The 21,482-nt window shown below is 32.5% G+C and overlaps 1 protein-coding gene across 3 annotated transcripts in view; it reads left to right on the top strand.

Moving 5' to 3' along the window:
* The first annotated feature begins 11,004 nt into the window (after nt 1-11,004).
* The window catches only part of LOC134718849 (uncharacterized), a 40,736-nt gene continuing 30,258 nt past the window's right edge, over nt 11,005-21,482 (top strand). For 2 of the 3 annotated variants that reach the window (XM_063581659.1, XM_063581649.1), the window contains exon 1: nt 11,075-11,159. The gene's annotated coding sequence lies outside the window, so the exon portion shown is untranslated. Of the gene's footprint in view, nt 11,024-11,074; nt 11,160-21,482 lie in introns of those variants that run through there. The other variant, XM_063581652.1, reaches the window with a different exon arrangement.

Raw genomic sequence — 21,482 nt, 5'->3', positions numbered from 1 at the left:
ACATGGTTCTTTGTAATATTTTAATTTACAACCAGGTTTGGTAACAATTTCGTCTTCAGAGAGTGCGATAAAGGAAACATTTCCTTCAGAAACGTGACAAATGAAAAGAAAAATATAACACCTGAAATTATACAATCTATGACCTGTTCACAATTTCCGAACTTCTCACTGTTTTACCAATCGTTATCAACTTCAAAAAGAGGCTGTAAATCAAACTCGTGTGTATTTTCTCTTTATAATAGTGTCAGAACTTAAAACTTTCAGTGTTTAGTATAACACGACTACCGCTTTAACCTCTGACATTAGCTTTTAGAAAAGCCTTTGTTCAAACACGAATAAGTGTGAAAATTCAAACAGTTGCAATAATTCAATCATGCCTTTACTCAAAAGGTTCAAATTACAATCTGGCTTTTATCCTGATCTTTGATGTCGGTTTATAATGTATATTTTGAATTATGGTGTTTGGAGAAATAATTCTAAAATGTGTTGGCATTTATAAATTCATATTTTTAAAAGACTGCTTTGAAAGCAAAATTGAGAATGGAAAAGGGGAATGGTATTGATCTGATAGAAAAATCAGAAAAATATGAAATAAGCGGACAGCAAAATAAATTTAGAAAAAAATGTAGAAAAAGGCACAATTTACGACAAGCTTATTTACCTTCGATTAATCTGCTATTTTTTTTGTTTACACTTCAAAGTTGTCCTTACCTTGATAATACTTTTAAATTATAAAAAAGATAGTTTCATATATAGGAGACATACAATCCGTTACATAAACTATAAATATCATACAGTATACGACATATATTCTGTACGCATGCGCAAAATCGGTTTGTTTGACATACATCTTGTCAACTTGTAGAGATGTCTGACATGTTTTTGTTTCCTTTTTTGTATCCTTTTATCAACAAGTCCATTATATGTTACAATGTTTCCTATTACCATGCATTTAGACTTGTGTTTTAAACACAATATAGACCAACTTTTTCAAATTACACATATAGGTATTTGACATTTCGCTTGCAGATCTGTCTGATATACGTTCATTCTGTTCGGTACTTGCTATTTCATTGTTCACATCAACATACTATAAAAAGACATGAGCAGTACTGAATTGACTACAAGCAAATTCTCTTAAAAATAGATGAAAGTAGTAGGGTTAAATTGCAGAATAAAGACAATACATGCTAAAATTGTTGAAAAATATCTCTTCGAAACACGTGAATTGCTAGACAATTCGCACTCTCGATACAAGCTTGTGATGTATATTAATATACAAAAAAATAGTATATTGATATAAGAAGATGTGGTATGAGCGCCAATGGGATAACTATCCATCCAAGTCCCAATTAAAGTAAACCATTATAAGTCAAAGATGGTCTTGTGCAAATTGAATATGGCTTTTATTACACGGAACCTGATCGATGAGCAAGCTTTAACCATATATACAATTAGATATATGCTTTAACCATGCATTTTACAGATAAAAACAGTTGTTGTTTTACATGTTTATAAGAATTACATCGGTTCAGAAAACATTTAAGTTTGAAAAAAAATACAAATTGATTTATTTCTTAATGAAGTTCGTTTAAAGCTGATAAAAACCTTCACTCCCAAATTAAAACTCCTATTTTTGTTTCTGTCATGATTCTACGATTGGGTGATAATGAAAAGGAATTAATTCTAATCTTATGGAAAATTTCTAGATTACCATTGAAATAAGAAATTAAATTAGTTGATAAATTTGAGATCGCGGAATGTTTTCTGTGTAAGGTTTTTCCCACTTGAGAGCAGTAAACAATAGGGTGACTGACAGTTTAATCACAAAAAGTATATTAACGTCTTAGTTACGACATTTCCAAAGAAATTAATGAGATTGACACTCAAAACAAGAGTGATATTGCTTCCGTATTTCCTGTTGAATTACTACTTGGTTGGTGTTGATGGCATATATGTACATTTGGTCGTCTCTGTTGACTTTATTTGCAACCTGTCTAGCCATGGAGCAAAAAAGGGGGATTACGGGTTGTTATAGATTGATTACTAAACATATTTATATGTGTTGAATACACTTCGACTGTTTGCATCTAATTTACACCAAGATATTAATGTTAATGCAGAAAAATAGTTTTCAGTGATAAGAAGGGGTCTTTAAACAATTTGCGGACTGTTATTGAAAAGCATGATGAATTCATGTACATTTCCCAGGGTCCCATTATGTGAGGCATACATAATGGCAATTATCTATTTGGATCGGAATTGAAATACACTAGTTCAGGGAAACAATGCGCATGTGCAAGATCGATCGTGATTTTGCGTTATCGACTAATTAGATACGAGATTTGATAAACTGGGGGCATTATCAGTTTATTGATTTATCTGATGGGCATCGTTAATACTGTAGTCAGATCAATGAATTTTCAAGAAGCATATACATTCTATGGCAAAATAAAAAATATACAATATATGACAAAAATAAATTAATTAATTAATAATAATATCTAACTTGTGGCCAAGAACAGTAGAATAAATATAAAATTCTATATACGTTGGACATGATAAAACAAAATGATATTTGTCCTCCAAAACATTTATATTGCAACATATTATATTTTCTCTTTGAGTATTCAGATAACGACCAATTTCAACATTTAATCTAAGTGTGCCGCTACGCAAATACTGGTTTACATGTATATATATCGTTTGTGAATACAAAAATTACAAAAGGAATGGTTTGATATATGTCACCTGACTTTGGAGTATTACCTTCACGCAAAAATGGACAGATTCATGCTGTGGTGTTCACTTAGCAGATTGTCTTTATATTCAAGAAGGTACTGATCTTGGGTCATAAAAATAAAAGTCAATCAACACCTAGGCCATATGGTATGATAAAGTTTTACCTTAAACTATTAATCTCACCAGGCGACAGTTAGACACAATTAATATACCCTTAAAAATCCATGAAATTTATTAAGATTTTAAACAGAAAAAAGACACTTTTTGTTGTTGTTCCTTCATAAAGTAAATTAATTTTTACACATATATATATACATATATAGTTTGGCATTTGATTACATACATTAAATGAACAGTTCTGTCGTATATTTGTTTTTGTGTCAGAAAATTCACGTTAGTAGGTAGAAAAATAATACTAAATGCGAAAAAATAATGTTACATTACAGTTGCTAACCCCCCCCCCCCCCCCCCTTTGGACAAAAAGAAAACAATTGTTGTCATTTTGTCGAAAGCAATGAGGTCTTTAAGATTTATGAGTGAAATAGCTGCTTACTTGGATCTTTTGGCATACATGATCCTTCTTTTTGACAAGTTTCGCGAAAGCGATACTAAGCGATCATAGATTCCGCCGATTACTTAAGATTTTAGGTTCAGACTGTGGTTAAATTTTTGTTTTACATCAAAATCGTTGTCAAACATAATGGAATTTCGGGATTTTGGGGCAGAAGCTTCTTTATGTCCAAAATACAGTATACAATGTATATCCAGGGCAAAATTTTGCAAATCTTTATTTACATTTTCCGTATTTTACTACTAGATGGACTTCGTTTTTCCTAAACAGTTAATTTCATGTTTTGTATGAGGTTACAGATTTTCATGCAGTCATCAATAACCGTTTTGTTTAAACGTCCAGTTGCAAGTTAAATGCATATCCATGCAGGTCAAGATCATGATAATGATATATGAATATTGAAGCTATTTCTATCTACATTGCGCTGGACTGTACTCGTTTGTTCAAAATGCAACAGTCAGAGTAAAGGCATTGTATATATCTTATAAGTGAGTGCGGCTTTTTTGGCTAAGAGTTTCATTCCATATGACGACCTATAGCTGTTTGATTTTATGGGAACTTATTTTTCATGGTTTGAACAAGGAACGTATAATTAGTTATCAAAAGTACCAGGATTATAATTTTATACGCCAGACGCGCGTTTCGTCTACAAAAGACTCATCAGTGACGCTCAGATCAAAATAGTTAAAAAGCCAAATAAATACAAAGTTGAAGAGCATTGAGGATCCAAAATTCCAAAAAAGTTGTGCCAAATATGGCTAAGGTAATCTACTCCTGGGGTAAGAAAATCCTTATTTTTTTCGAAAAATTCAAAGTTTTGAAAACAGAAAATTTATAAAAATGACCATATAATTGATATTCATGTCAACACCGAAGTGCTGACTACTACTGTTCCAAGTTTTAGCGATCAGATTATTTATACAATATTGAAAGCATAACATTTATGAACCCATGGTTATTTTTTATTGAATACATCGCATAATATCATTCATTGCGACTATGTGTGATGACCAGCATCATGATTTTAAAAAGCTCCGGTTTAGAATGCTTATCTATATTTTCCCGACAAAAGCTAAACAGAATAAATAATGTAGTGTCACCAGTGTATGATATACTGTTTTGTCAATTAATGCCATTACACCAACATTTTTCTGGAAATTATTTTCAATCGCCAAAAATGATATTTCTGCACATAAACTTCCTCAAAGTTTTAAACAGCCTCCAGTGACTTGAAGGATCTCGTTTCTTCTTTGTCAAATTTTTCGTTTTTAATTATTTGCAAGCCGTTAGGGAGCTACCATTTGATTTTTATGGGGGGGCTAGGATGAAAAATTATGTCCTGCTTTTTTTTTTAGTTGTAATCTCTGTCCTGCCTTTTTATTTTTTACTCAATTCGGTCCTGCCTTTTTTTTTACTAGTATATCCTGACTTTTTTTACCCAAATTGCCATCCTGCCTTTTTTTTTTACCAAGATACTCATCCTGCCTTTTTTTTTTACTCCAAACTCCTGTCCTGCCTATTTTTTTCAAATTTCATCCTAGCCCCCCCCATAAAAATCAAATGGTAGGTCCCTTATTTCAAATTTCTTTTCCAATTTTCTCCCGTTATTTTCAAACACTATGGTTCGAAATTTTTCACAATATTTTTGTTTTACTTTTTTTAATATAAACATAAACAAACAAAAAACAGATGACACTCAACGACTTCACAGGTAAACGGGAAAGCGGCGGGCGTCCTAATAAACGCCTATTAAACATCGAATATTAATGTGGACCATACATGTATATGACTTTGCCCCCAGTTTATCCAAATCTCACATATTCTCGTATGAATTTTAATTAAACGCTTGACCCACTCAGAATTCTAGGTCGCGCACAAGCTTTCCCTGAAATAGTGTATTAAATATTCAATAAATGATTTGAACCTAAGAAGATGATCGTGTGTAGATTGTGTAACTGTCTATTAAATATAGGTTTTACTCATTGTCGAAGGCCGTATAGTGACCTATAGTGGTAAATACATGTAACTGTGTCATTTTGGTCTCTTATAGATAGTCGTGTGATTGGCAATATTACCACATCTTTCCTTTTTTTCTAGTTATGAAAATTGGTACATGCAACTAAGCAACTACTTAAGAATATTACCGCTTGACCATATAATTTTAACTCCAGACTGCAGTATCAAAAAAAAAAATGCAGCTTCTTTAACTATTTAATGAAAATATATTTGTTGACTAAGATTGCAATTTGAAACATCATGGTTATTTTCAGAAACGACCACAGAGACCTTGTGGTTGAGTGCTGGCTTCGAGTGCTGGAGGAATTTGGGTCCATCCCCAACAGGGTCAAACCATAGACCGGAAAATTGGTTATGCCCCTCCGCTAACAACGCTGTAAATAATATAGAGGTTAGAGCAAAGACGGGTTAGGTAAGAGCAAGAAAGTGTCCGGGAAGAGCGACATGTTTTACCGCGGACTGCTACCTTGTGAACTAGCACAGTAAAAATCCAACTACGCGCATCGTTCTTGTCGAAAGAAAGCTTCATATATAATTGAAATGTTCTTATCCCGACATGATACATGTGATATTTGTCACTGAACGTTAAACGCCATCAATCATCATCATCATCTTGTGTATAACCAATGGGGAGTAAACGTCGTAATTAAGTTCAAGATGTCCCCTACCTAAAAGTGCTTTATTTATATTCAGTTGCATTTCGGTGTGGCATCATATAACAATAAATAAATGAGATAAGAGAAAGTTTAGATCAACAGAAATGAAGTTACGGCCTTTTGTGCAGTTTTATGTCATAAAAAAGTTTTTCAAGTATCTTTTGTGTTGCTCATCAGTTTTGTTTGCACATTGAAATTGAAATCACAGGTGTTCTTTTAAAATTGCCTCAATTTGAGTCTCGAAAATTTTGTTTATTTACAAATAACTAACAAATGTACATAAAAGTTGAAGATTTTCGACCACAGCGGATGGAAAATTTTTTTTGAGTGTTTCTTTAATGGTTTTACTATCAGAGTCAGCTGTGAACAGTACATTTTAAATTAGTTGTTCTCAACTGTAAAATCTAATTTTAAACTTTTAAACTTTTAATCTATCACCAATCTTAAGGAGTATAGCAATAAAGTGTATGTTTTTTTCTCTATTTCCTTTACTTGGTTCAAACCGACCGCAAAAATAAAACCTCATGGGTTGTCACGGACGGTCGTTAAAAAAAACCTCATAACTTATTCGTAAAAAAAGAATAAGAAAATGGACCGTACGTAGTCATGATACCCTTTCGTATATCTGTCTTTTTCACTTACATGGGAGGCAAGCGTGATTTAATTGTGAAAAAAAACTTTATAAAAAATGAATGAGTTTTGAGAATTCAACCCTGATATTAATTGTTTCATGTTGGTATGTGCTTTTTTTGTATGTCACCCCTTTATTTCCTGCAGAGCATAACTTTTGTCATTCCTTTATTTGCTGCGGAGCATAAAACAATAAAATAATGTTTACGCCTATTAAGTATTTACTAATTAATCGTCAAACTGCATGCTAACAAAGACAACAAGAAAAATCATTAAAGGGAAACTTCGCAAAAAAATCAAAAAATCATATTATGTCCATTCTGTATAAAAATGCTCAAATTTATAAATATTAAAGTTTTATTCCGCTAGATAAGAGATCACCATCGATTTTAAATTTTGAGTATCAGTTCTTTGCGTTCCGCCATTTTGTTATCTTGTCCAAATAAAAATCACGATATGTCTATAAACCATAAAGAAACAAAACCACAGTAACCGATGTTGTCGTGATTACGTGTCGATATCTTGTCAATCGTACGGTTGTTTTATCTGACTAACTAACTTGATTCGGAAAATGTTCTTACATTTTTAATAACCATATAGTCTGTTATTTTTAAACTGTTAATATTGGAATTAGTTAAAAAGTCCAAGTTCAAATCATAAATAAGAGTTCCGTGAAAATTGTTTTCGAAAATCTAATTCGTTCATAATTCTTTAAAGTAATATACTTTATTCAAATAAATTAGGATCTTCGCTCCACTGATCACCCGCATGGCTTAAGGTATTACTCCCAAAGGTATTGTGAGGGGTGTAAGGTGACACGACCAGGTATTCAAGCGATTTCCTGTCGGGCCTGCAAGTTCATGCATCGTTTCACTTCTGTAGGTATTGATCAGTGTACACGGCCGATAACTTATAACTTTCCATTTTGAACTATCAGGTGCATGTATAATATACATCTCTGTCTTGCGTGTCCGAAAGTGATATAATATACTAGTCATTACTTAACTCATACGCTTGTTTATAAATAAAATTTCTGGTGTAAAGAATATTATTTATATAAAAAAAAAAATGATACCAAAAAAAAAAAATTAAAAAAATTGAAGATATACAAATATACGTATTTTTTCCAAGGGTTAATTTGGGGAAAATCAGAGACATATAATTGTGTTATATGTCTCTGGGACAATGTAATATTTACTCGTTGTCAATAGTAAAGAACATAGTTGGATCATTCCAGAAATGTTGATTAAAAAAATGTGCGCACTTGTCGACGATTAGTTTATACGCCCGGATAGAAAGTTACGGAACTACAGCGCAATTTAAAATATATACGTGTATACATTGAACATAAGAAAGAAACATACATTTTGTGCAAATTGGGGTAAACGTTGTGTAAATAGACTAGTCCACGTATACCAACAGTATGTAATCATCCAATTCTATAGACTATTGTATACCAAAAGAAGAAGAAGAAGAAGAAGAGGACCAATTTGATTTAAATACAGGTCGATCTATAACTTGCTTTGGTTCATCGAAGTTATGAACATAGTAAAATCACAGATTTATATATCAATTAGATTGTTCTCGAATAAAGAAAGAAATTCGTCATCACCACAACTGTTCCGACATATGCAACTGGACGTACACTAATAATCCCCGAGGGATGTGAATATTTTCTAGGAAAGCTATTGAGTATTAAAGTTTCAAATCATTTTCGGGATTTATTTTCTTTCTTGATATTCAATGACAGCAAATTTAAAGAATAAACTGCTTGTCAGATATTTGTCCGCTTTAGGGGTATTCTTACCAGTTGAACAGACTTATAATTACATTCAAAAATAGGGAAAGATGACATTAAATTCGTTGTCTTTTGTTTTTAAACATCTTTGGTCAAATAGTTATTAAGTATTATACGTTGTGAGACGAAGACTATTTTAATACGGACGTCCCCGATTATGATTAAATTTGGTTGACGTTTTTCACACTTGATAAAGAATATCTATTCGTAACTTTTCGATTCCATTCCAAGAAGACCTTAAATTTGCTGTCAATGTTTTAAGACTTCTCAAGTACAAAAGTATTTTTTCTTTATTCGTTCATATTATATTCCGCTTCGGTAGAGTTATCTTCAGTGAGTTCCAGTTATTAATTTGTACGTGGCTTTTAAAAAGTCTAAATCTAAGTGTTCTCATTCATTTATTTGCCTAATAAAGACAAATAAAAATACTTTGGTAAAGCTATTTATAATTTCTAAGTTCTCCTTTTTATTAGACATCAATCAAGGACAAAAGGTGTAAATCATTTCAATCGGACATATGAATTAAGTTTCCCGTCTTTAACCAAAAATTGTGTATTTCTTAGTAAATTAACTTATTTGAATTCAAATAAATAATAGCACCAAACATAATTAAATAATTCCACGGCGATCAATTTTTATTTGTCACCAACTTGAATATATATTTTAAATATGTGTATTGGATGCTCCCCTTGTCTTATAATTCACTGATCCGAATAGACAGTCACACCTGGCAAGGTGTGCCCGAGAGGCGTGGTTAAATACCGAATTGCAAATAACAATTTACCTTTCAACAAGCCATCTACGAGTATTGCTACAGAACCGTGAATACACACATCGTATCAACCAAGTCATAGCAGAGATAGTAAAAGGTCAATAAGAGTACACCAACATAATAATTATTGTCTTTACAGATTATTGTACTTTACTTTGTTCACCCTATCAGTCCGAAAATACATTAATTAAAAATTAATTTATAACTTTTTGTGTTGTCTACAAAAATAATTCGAATATATACGTTTAACATAGAAAATTTATCTCATGAATATGTACATTTGAACGTATGTGCGTTTTATCTTCTTATTATCGGATGGTTATTAGATAAAGCATAAATCATCGGCGCGCTTACGATTACGTTAAAATATGATTAAAAACCAAGACTTTTAATGATTGTTTTTTAAATCCCGGCATGCAAAAACCAGGAGAAAACGTCACGACCTACAGGAAGTAGTTAATATTTTTTCATTAAATATTGAATTTCTCCTTTATTACTGCACATATAGCGATAAAACTTTGTGAATATATATATTATGTCATAATGAACATATTTAAACCATAAGTAAAAAATCGTGAATTTTCCCTTTAAAGACCACAAAAATGCAAATATACTACAAAGAAACTTTTCTGAATGATGCATGTCCACAAAGTGCACCGCCATGACACCCTTCCATATACCTGTCATAAATTACCTGATCTTATCAGATCTTTACTAGACTTAATTACGTCACGCATGAATAACATATTATATATTTCAATACACAGATTGTGCTCCAGTCAAAAAAGCAATAACCCGTACCTAACATACGGGTCTTAACTTTACCTACAGGTGTAAGATCAAAGAAAAGATAAAAATTATCACGAATTTAAAATCCGTGAAAACTAGCGTAATAAAATGCGGATTTAAAACTTTTATATTATTAAATGTTGATATTTAACGATTGATTTCATTAACATATATTTAAACACTAAAACAGATGTGAGAAATATTTGTCAAGTTTTGTATTTACTTTCTCTTGAGTGGTTTATTTTAAAACAGGAAGATCAAATTTGTTATCAAGTTGTTACAGTTTAATGCAGGTTAAATACAATGTATACACAAACACAAATATGCCATAATTATATTTTGGAGAACTTCATGTACATACTTCAAAGCAGAATTCTAAACGTTAGTTATGTTACATTTTAAGATTATGAACCGGTGTTCCGTTTGAAAACCAAAATTGCAAGTCCTCCAGCCAAACAAGCAAAACAAACCAAAAACACTGGTAAGAAACTGAAACAGTCGCATGGATCTCTTAAAAATCGACCCACGTGCTCGGTTATAGGGTACTAGTATACATTTCCAGTTATAAGTCAATAAATGGTCATCCTCATATACCATTTATATCCATGAGATTAGAACGTGTTGTGGTACATCTTAGCTAAATATACATAAACGCTGATGCTACTGCAAAGGGTTTCAACTCAAGAATGGGACGTTTACAATTAGAAAAACTGACATCAGTACATTTGTCATAGATCATTATTTCGACTGGTTCACATATTATGTCAATTTCTAGAACGCCACTACACAGAAAAAAATGAAATTATTCGAGCTAGTGTTTAGAAATGAAATATAATTCGGTAAATTTTAAACTAATTTAAATTTCATTTTGTTAAAATATCAATGTTTTTGAACAAAATGTCCTCAGACCTGTGTTATCAATCCGAAATCTTTGCAGGTATTATTTTGGCAAGTATCTCTTAACGTTACATCAAGGACGTCAATCTTTTCATTTCAATCTTTACTTGACATGTTTTGCTACCTGTAGATTTGAAGATCAAAGAAGACAGGTATGGATAAACACGTTTATTTATATTTATTTACTTTAATGAATTCGAGGTATTTTACACAACTTAAGACATTTTGAGAAATACTTGTTGCTGTCGATTTCAATCAGTCACTGTGTGTTAAAGGTCAATTTTTCAAGTAAGTTGTTGCATTTTATATTTTAAAACGTATGGTGTTTTCTCTATATACAAATCTGTTTTATTAAAAGGTGTCGGGGATATATACTATCTTCAATCTGTCTTCTTGCATTTCATTACCCTGTTCGCACTTAACCTGCCTGGATATGTTTGTTTAAGCGCAATCGACGTATGCTTCAGACCAGATCTCCATAACGAGGAAAGGTTTGTGTCGTTAGTATATTTATTGGCATCAAAGTTGTAACCCGTATAACAAAAAGAGGCTATGTTTGTCTGAACAAGATCGATCTACGCTTACATCTCTATAACTTTAAGAGGGTTTGTTGTTCTGAGCAGGATCGACCTACATTTTTACAACTCAATATCTTGAAGGAGGTATTATTTTCTGAACGGGATCAACCTACGCTTATAACTCTATATCTTGAAGATGGTATGTTTGTCTGATCATGATCGACCTACGCTAAAAAAAAAAGTTTCCTTTTGGAGACGCCAATTTTTAAGGCAAAACTGACGTGCGCTTTGGTTCCAAAAAAATGGCAGACCCTATTTGTTAATTAAGGTATGTTGTTCCAAGTGAAAAAGACTCAAACAAATGAAAACTGAGATTAAATATGATCATAAATTTGCATGAACTAATCTGTGCGTTACTGTTTACTTGTGAGCAATGCTCTTCAACTTCGTACTTGATCATAATTTGTTATTTTTTTTGGTTTTTTTTTTATTCTGGCGTCTTTTGAGAGTCTTCTGAAGACGAAAAAGTCTATAGTGGTCCAAATTATAAGCGTGCAATCATTGATTTTTGTTTTCATCACATAAGTTGCTATTTCCATAATACAATAGACAACAAACATTGCACTGAACATGTGTATGTTTGTAATTATTATACAAAATAATCCAGGCTCGATCCCAGTAGCATATATAGTGCATACTATCGTCCATATTAACCTTCGATAAGTTATGCATATCAACACTCGTCGTTATTCTTATCACGCAGTCATTGTTATATAAAATGGCTACTAAGTCGAGATGGCAGGATTTGATTTAAGTGAACACTGTATGTCCGTTTTATAGTGGTATAATGTTTATGTACAGTCACGTCTGTTATACCTAGCTATATATTTTTCTTGAGAATCGTCATGAAATAAATTATTAAGACCAATTATAAGTCATTGTTTTCTTAAACAATAAAAACAAACTAATCTGCACTGTTTTGTGTTATACATTGAACGTAAAGTGTTGAGATGCAACATTTGATGTTTGCCGTCTGTTATATCTATTTTTGGGTTGTTATACATCAGGCCGCTGGTATTCTCGTTTGAATTGTTTAACATGTTATCATATCTGGACAATTTATTGATGTAAAGGGCATGTATATTTTTCTTATAAGAAAAGGCTGTTCGGTGACATATAGTTGATAAAACCGATTTGCACAGAATCGTTGGTATCGATAATTGTGGTTTTGGTTTGGATCGATTAAGAGTAAAAACAAATACGGATCGTACTAGATTCACATGTGTCTTGGTATGGTAACATGTCTCCCTGTGGACTGTTACCTTGTGAACTAGCAAGTTTAAAACTCGACGACTCAACATGTCAACATTATGCTGACTCTTGGTGAGAGTTGTCGCACTGACAATCATGCCACATTATCATATCCTTATTTTCATAATGAACTATAGCCTTTTATAGCTGACTATGCGGTATTGGCTTTGCTCATTGTTGAAGGCCGTATGGTGACCTATAGTTGTTAATGTTTGTGTCATTTTGGTCTTTTGTGGATAGTTGTCTCATTGGAAATCATACCACATCTTCTTTTTTATATCATCAATACTTTCATCTTAGCAATGCATAAGGATGTTTCTTCTCTGACTGTTAGTTAAGTCTTTACACTAAATTGTTTTATACATTTGCCATCAAGGTGCCTTTTTTATGATTGTGCGGTATTGGTTTTACTCATTGTTAAAGGGTTGACCCATGTAGTTAAGTTCTATATGTAGTTTTGTGTTTGGTGAAGAGTTGTCTTTTTGGGAATCATACCACAAATTCGTTTGTTTTTTTAAATCAGTACTAGTATTTATATTGATCATTACAAACAAAATATGGATGGAGAGTTTTTCTTTTAGTACATGTATTTCAGATACTCAATGTTCAATTTGTACACATTCTAAATTTTGTACGGAATGAAGCTATTTTTCACTTTCATCATAAATTGTATTTCATAACTAAATTGAAACAGCAAATAATTTATTGAGAGCAAAAAACATGCGTCTCTTTTTCATCCTAAACCAAAACATTAATGGTCCATTTTATAAGCTTATAAAATAGCAACTCTCAATCTTCGGACAAATTAACTCTTGCTTTTAAAGCGGTCTGGTATAGATCTAAACCACGTTTTATCTTTTTGCTTTCGAACTGTTTGCCTCGAACGAACACGCGATGAAGTTTTGTAAGCAACACCTGCCACGCATAGGGAAATAAGTATCAAATTTTTCGTTTTCGTTTTTCATATTACATTGGTCTATGACTGAAACCATATACACACAGGGAATCATTATAACAAATAAGGCTTTTAAATCTCGGGTTTTAATAATGTACTTAAAAAGCTGAGGAAATACTTGTGGGAAAATTTCATTATATACAACAAAAGAATATTATTTATGGTTGAACAATATTAGCTGACAAAAATGTAGGAACAAGAGATGAATATTTTATAAATATTATCAGTCTGTCTGTTAATGGGATGAAAAGTGACACCGATTAAACAAAACAAAACGCACGGATGAACTGATGTAAAAATCAAGGACAAAAGAACGTTTTGTTGGTTAGTTGTTTCAGGCTGGTAAACAAGCTCCGTGATAGAATTTCTTTTCAAAGGGCATGTCAGTTCAAACGAAAAGTTGCTTGCCGTTTAGAAATAAAATGTTTATTGATAAGACAAATTGTACTAAATTCTTTTATTTGGCCTAAATGAAATAAAAATATAGATGATATAGTGGTTTTGTAGTGATAGTGAACATGTTTCTTGATTTCTGTTTCTTACCAAAAAGATTTTTTTAATATCTGCTCTTTCGACGTTAAAATATGCGTTAGTCTGAGTGCATGCAGTACTTTAAAGGGAACACATGCATCAAACTCACACAATTTATTATATCTATATAACAGATATAGCCAAAAATCTCCTACGAGAGCTTTCACCATGTCTTAATTTAGAGTCCCGAGAGTTATTACTAGTGTGTTCGTATTATCTTTCTAATGATAGTAAATGTATATATTGATTTCTCTTTAGAAATCGTATTATTCTAAAACTGTCGAGATTGCAAATAAATCTAACGCTGCAGACTTGTTACGTTTTAATGCTTTTGTTGTTTATCACTGTTTGCTCAAAACCCCAGGGTCAATACTTCTTCTTGTCTCCGTATGAGCCTCCTTTAATTAGGAGCACCACCATGAGTTATCATGGCGTATAAAGGAGGAAACCTGGAGCCTGTTTCGGTACTCATTAATGTGAGCATGTAATATTTAGTAAAATATTGTTCTTGAAGAGATATTTTTCTCTCAAAAGATCGTAAATTTTCAACATATCCATACATGTAGATATCAGCACACGTTTAAACTATTACATGCTAGTATATGAGATAAAACATTGGTTATTTTAAAAGTATATGAATAATAAGTTGCCAAATTTTATGCACGACCATAGACAGATTTTGTTCACGCTACTCCCCGCTATTGAGAATTTACTGTTCAATTGAAGCGGCCTTGGTCATGTTACAATCTGGACATATTCTGTTCTCGGTGATCAGTTGAGTGGAAGACTAAGAATGGGAAAAAAGCCCAGTGTGACGACATATTCCGATCAATACCCCTAGTTTGGTTGATACCATTACTGGACATCACACTTCTAGGAAAATTCTAAACAAGGACCGAAGCTCATAAACTTGGCAATCAACGCAAGACTTCGGGAAAGTTCGGAGAACCGATAACCTTGCGGATTCTACCGAGGATTGCCGAATACTTGCTTCGGAAGTTGGCTTCTAAGGTGCCCTCCTGTGAATTAATGCTGCTCCATCTTTAGTTTTTTTAAGCTTTTAATTCGTCCCTTGACATTACGAGCGTTGTCAGTGTGGTCTAGTGTTACATATCAGACGCTGCAGAGGTCATACTTGTATAACCAGTATAAAGCTTTCAAGTGATAACGTCAACTTAAGTTATTTCGGCTCAAAGTGTATATCATCCTTTAGAAGTATACCCTTTATCTCTAGACGATGTAATAATACGACGTGAAACACAAGATCCGGAATCTCGTCACTGATCACAAAGACTTGTTTAGGTGATGCATATAAACGGAAAGTTATTTTTCATTCGTTTGATGAGTTTTATCATTTGATTTCGCCATTGATTAGGGACTTTCCGTTTTGAATTTTCGCGGCCTCGGTGTTAAGTATTTTTGTTTTTTTACTTTTTGCTGGAGGAAATTGACGTTATCTGGTCTGTCGTCGAATTGCATTTTACATCGGCTATGGTTTTAATGACCTACTTAGTGTTTGTCTCTTCGGTCGGTTTTGTTTCTATGATTTACACCATTTTGGTTATTGGTATCTATTTGAGATATACTAAGACGAAAGAAGCAAGAGTGAGAATAAAATCTTTTCGATTGCTCTTTCTATTACATTGTGTAATACAAATATCGATAACTTTTATTTACAATCAATTATACAAAAATTCGTATCGTTTATGTTCCATTAGCTGATAATTGCTGATTTATATGTCGATTTTTTACGACCATAGCAGGAGTCACAAAATTTTACAATAAAGTTCGGAATACCGTTTCTATAAAGTTATTAATATTGAACACATTTATAGATACAACCAATAATACAATAAACCTGTTCATGGTGTTGTCAAATGGAATTCTCCATTTTTCTATGATGCTCAAAGCTGTTTGATGTATTTGATAATATATCTTTAAAAAATAAACGACTGAAACAGAATTCACTAAGTTTTTCGGAATACATTATCGATAAAGTTAATATTGACCACTTTAGTTACAATCAATTATACCAAATATCAGATCCTTTGCTGTGTTCAAATTGCAATCTGTATGATTCTATTATGTACAACGTTGCTGGTATAATTGATAATATATCTTTTTTTACGACAGTAGCAAAAGTCACTAAATTTTACAATAAAGTTGTCGGAAAACTTTTCTATAAGATTAATATTGAACACATTACATATTTACAATCATTTGTACAAAAAGCCTGCTCAGAGCTATTTGATGTACAACATGGTTAGTGATTGATAATATATTTTTAAGCGACTGAAGCAAGATTCACTAAAATCAAGTTTTTAGGAATACATTTTCTATCAAGTTAGTTTTCGTCACGGTAAAAACGATCAATTATACAAGAAATCAGATTATTTGATGTTGTCGAATGACATTCTGCATGTTTCTATGATGCACAGAGCTGTGATGTACAACATGGTTGGATATCTAATATTTTCGACAAAAGCAAGAATCACAAAATTTTACTATCAAAGTTTTTTGGAATACAATTTCTATTAATAGTTATCAATAGTTATCAAAGGTACCAGGATTATAATTTAGTACGCCAGACGCGCGTTTCGTCTACATAAGACTCATCAGTGACGCTCAAATCAAAAATATTTATAAACCCAAACAAGTACAAAGTTGAAGAGCATTGAGGATCCAAAATTCCAAAAAGTTGTGCCAAATACGGCTAAGGTAATCTATGCCTTAATAAGTACAAAGTTGAAGAGTTATTAAGTTAGTATTGAACACATTATATATTTACAACGTTTGTACAAAAAGCCTGCTCAGAGCTATTTGATGTACAACATCGTTAGTGATTGATAATATATTTTTAAGCGACTGAAGCAAGATTCACTAAAATCAAGTTTTTAGGAATACATTTTCTATCAAGTTAGTATTGATCATTTTAGTCACAATCAATTATACAAAAATTCTGATTCTTTGATGTTTATTTTTTTATCGTGTCGATCAGCTTCGTTTACTCAATTCTTCTCTATGAATTCAATTAAATGTTCTCTTTAATCACAGAAATCAATTGATACTGATTTATATATTCATTTAATTTTATCATTTTAATTTATCTAGGTTAGAAATTGGGGTTAAAAGAAGATTTATTTATTTTTTAATTGATTTTTAAACATCAAAACAAATATAGGAGACATGTTTTAAACAATGTATCATGTACAGGGTAAATGTAATTTCAACTCGCGTCTGTAATCTAAGGCCAATAACATTGTTCAGTCGAATTCGAAAAAGTCACAGTTCACATGCAAATCGAGTTCAAACTTCAACAGTTCGCATATACCATCATAGTCAATTCACTGCTTGATGGTAGAAATGTGGTCACCTTTACTATTCTCGTCCGGTAAAAAACACATGTTGGATGTATAAATACGCAGCCACATTCAGTTCCAACAGAAACGTTAAATATGGGTAACACTTCCTCACGGTAGAGGTAGTGTCACCCTCTCTATACATGTAACTTGAAACTTACTGCAGCTTTTTAAGGACCCGAAGGTGATGCAATGCTTAGCAAACCTTCTTTCCATGCTCAAACTGATTTTGCTGTAACGATTTATATCCAAAAAGTATTCATACATCATGGATAATTGAAATAAATAATGTATTTCACAGGCTTAATGAGATGCGAAAGATACTCCTAAATCGAAATAAAATTGAAAACGCCATGGCTAAAAACAAAAAGACCAACAGAAAAACGGACAAACGTACATAAAACACAACATTCCCGAAAAACTTAATACTGAGCAACATAACCCCCACTAAGAACCGGATGTGACCTCAGGTGCTCCTGAAAAGTAATCCTCTTCTCCTAATCCACTTCTGGCACCCGTCGTGTTGCTCGTGTTAGTATAAAGCCGATGGTGAGTCTATGCTGATAGGTCAGATTACTGGAATAGAGGACGAGAGATTGTAGTTATGACAATTGAAAAATATCCATTGTAATCATTAGGCAGTTTTCTGTCGTTTGGTCAATTGTTGTCTCTTTAAAACATTTCCAATTTCCATTTTCAATTTTAGAACGGATGAATTTAATTTTACTGAGAACCAATGTATTTGTATATATAATATCATATTTAATGGTCTATTGTAGCACTATTTTGCGTTTTGTCTTTTGGCTTGAATACCAAAGGTCACAATTAAGTTAGATTAAGTCTAAATAAATGATATAAATCTCCATTTTGTTTTATATACCAGTAGTTTAGGTCCATAGGGTGACATTTATCTCTTTAATGCAATAAAATTTCCTATGTAAATGTTGCAACGGTGGAATTAAGATTTATTTCCTTAATTTGACAGATAAAAACAAAAGATATTTGACAATACAGGAAATTACTTTGGGGATTTAGAGAATTTAATTCAATCCAATGAAAGAAGCTTTTTGTTGTATCTGACATGATCCCGAATCGTTATTTAAGCCAATTAATAACTATTTCTATATTATTCGTGGGTTTTAAGTTTATCTTGTATAGAAGAAGTTATTACCTTCGTGTATAATACTTCTATGAAAACTTTCTACATTCAACTTATTTTACAGTCAAATGTAGGCCTGGAAACATTTATAATGGAAAGCAGGTGTATACTGTACCTATAAATTGTCGCTGTGGGCTATATATCTTAACCTTGGTCTCGTCCGTCCAGCCGAATATCCATTTACGTGGTGTTTGGGAGGGGCTTTTCTTTGTATGTGCGAGATGTGTATATGTGAATGAACGTGCGTTCTGGATGACGTAGGGTACACAACACTCTCATTTTTTAAAAACGACTCCCAAAAGTCGATGTTCCCGACTTGGGCACTATGAATATTATCTTAAACTGCTACACACCTCCCCTTAATGTCGATCAACGGAGGAAAAAATACTGTACAGAAAATGCTTATTACTCTTTAGCCTTAGCTTCTATTTTGTATAATATACATATATGTACTTTTTATTACATCACTGATACTTTTTTTTATATATATTTGGCACCGCATGGTTGCATACATGTACAATTTGGAAATTAGAATGGCGTTCATTATCACTGAACTAGTATATATTTGTTTAGGGGCCAGCTGAAAGACGCCTCCGGGTGCGGGAATTTCTCGCTACACTGAAGACCTGTTGGTGACCTTCTGCTGTTGTTTTTTTCTATTGTCAGGTTGTTGTCTCTTTGACACATTCCCCATTTCCATTCTCAATTTTATGTATATATTATTATTTGAGGAATAACTGTAATATTGTTTCCGTTTATGAAGAAGTAACACGAAAAAGGTGGTGCACACTGAATAACCTGCGTAGCGGATTATTTTAAAGTGTGCATGCACCTCATTTTTGATGTTATTTCGAATAGACAGAGAAAAAAATACAGTCATTTCTTATAATTTAATTATGAATTCCATTTTAAGCCGGAATAAAACATGAATTAAAAAACGTTGATGAAGTCACGGTCACATGTCCAAGTTTTGTCTATGAGCTGATCGACAAATCATTGCCAGCCAATCAGAAGACGCAAATATAAGGGCTAAAGAGTAATAATCATTTTCTGCACAGTATGTTTTTCCCATTGATCGAAAGGGGAGGTAAAACAGTTACATCCAAAATAAAATTATTATCTTAAACAACACTTGCTCTTTGTTTATACCTGTGCCACTCCTTTTACTTGTTTGTATAAAAAAGATGTTGTATGATTGCCAATGAGACAACATACATAATAGGACAGGGTTAAACGTGTTAGCGGGATCCCGACCCTCCCCTAACTTGGGACAGTGGAAGAACAGTACAACATAAGACCGAACTTTAAAAATCAGTCGAAAAAGGCTTAAACTCCTCAGATGGACAAAAATACAAGTGGACGTTGCTGTGAATTTGTACATCCCAAAACAAAAAGACACTATGAACAGATCTGAGAGTACTCGCATATAACTGACAGCTAGTTCTTTTCAAATGCAGGTTAAGGATGCGCGATTACCAGCAGTGATAACGTCAAATATTTTCTGTTATACAATCCGTTGTTTTCTCGTGGCATTAAACGGTAATCTCTTAACAAATATGGTGACACGAGAAGATAAAAATATATAGTAAATCATGTCATAAGGGAGCTACCATTTGATTTTTATGGGGGGGCTAGGATGAAAATTTTTGTCCTGCCTTTTTTTTTAGCTGTAATCTCTGTCCTGCCTTTTTATTTTTCACTCTGTTCGGTCCTGCCTTTTTTTTTTTAGTATATCCTGACTTTTTTTTACCCAAATTGTCGTCCTGACTTTTTTTTTTTTGCAAGTGTCTCATCCTGCCTTTTTTTTTTACTCAAAACTCCTGTCCTGCCTATTTTTTTTCAAATTTCATCCTAGCCCCCCCATAAAAATCAAATGGTAGCTCCCTAAGAAGTTAACAGTATCGAAGTTTAACCGGAATGTAGCAATGCATTATAGTTGCCATTTCGGTGTCTTTTTTTAACAGACTTATTAGATTGGACCATTTGATTTAATATTTGAAAAAGGAGTAATGACTTTTTCTAAAGGGTATCAAAAGTTATTTCTTAGGGGTGCGGATTGGCTCATAATATATCTGAGATATACTCGTTTGTGTTTCTGGTGGTATGTTCCTGTTTAAATACTAGTATGTTATCAAATATAATGTGGGATTGAGGATTTTAGCATCTGACGGGTTTAAAGCCAACTATATTGGGCAGTAGTCGACACGTATTTTGCATATGACATTAAGTGTTGAACTTTATAAAATAAGGAGACGTATGTTTGCTTATATGCCAACTCTCCAAATGAACCCAAAATGACGTGAATGGATAAGCAATTATATGTCACTATACGGCCTTCAAAAATGAACAAAACACATGCCGCTTTACTAGGACCTGAAAAAATGTGCAACTATTCAAACGGAAAAAAACCCAGCGGGGCCTGGTTTATTCCTAAGCAATTATCTAAAAACAAATATAAAACATAGCAACCAACTATAACCACTCAATTTCAAGCTTATTTTTTTGGGGAAAGCTATATAAAAATGTGGCGAGGTTAATAACACTTTTAAAAAACAAGAACTCAAAAGCAATAAAAAGTAAATAAGGCTAAGTTTTACCAGAATCATAAGATCATTGTTCAATATAGGTTCATGGTAAGAGACTTCTGCGTTAGGGTACTCTAAAAAGAAATCAAATATTGCATAATCGAGTACTATATATAGAGCAGTTAAATAAATACGCGGGAATATGATATACAAATAAAAGCGAACTAACGATCTCGATGCGTCAACTTCAAGT

The sequence above is a fragment of the Mytilus trossulus genome, chromosome 5 (genome assembly GCF_036588685.1).
Source record: "Mytilus trossulus isolate FHL-02 chromosome 5, PNRI_Mtr1.1.1.hap1, whole genome shotgun sequence".
In the NCBI taxonomy this organism is placed as follows: domain Eukaryota; kingdom Metazoa; phylum Mollusca; class Bivalvia; order Mytilida; family Mytilidae; genus Mytilus; species Mytilus trossulus.
Note: the sequence above shows the minus strand (reverse complement) of the source record. Positions and strands in the feature narration are given on the sequence as shown.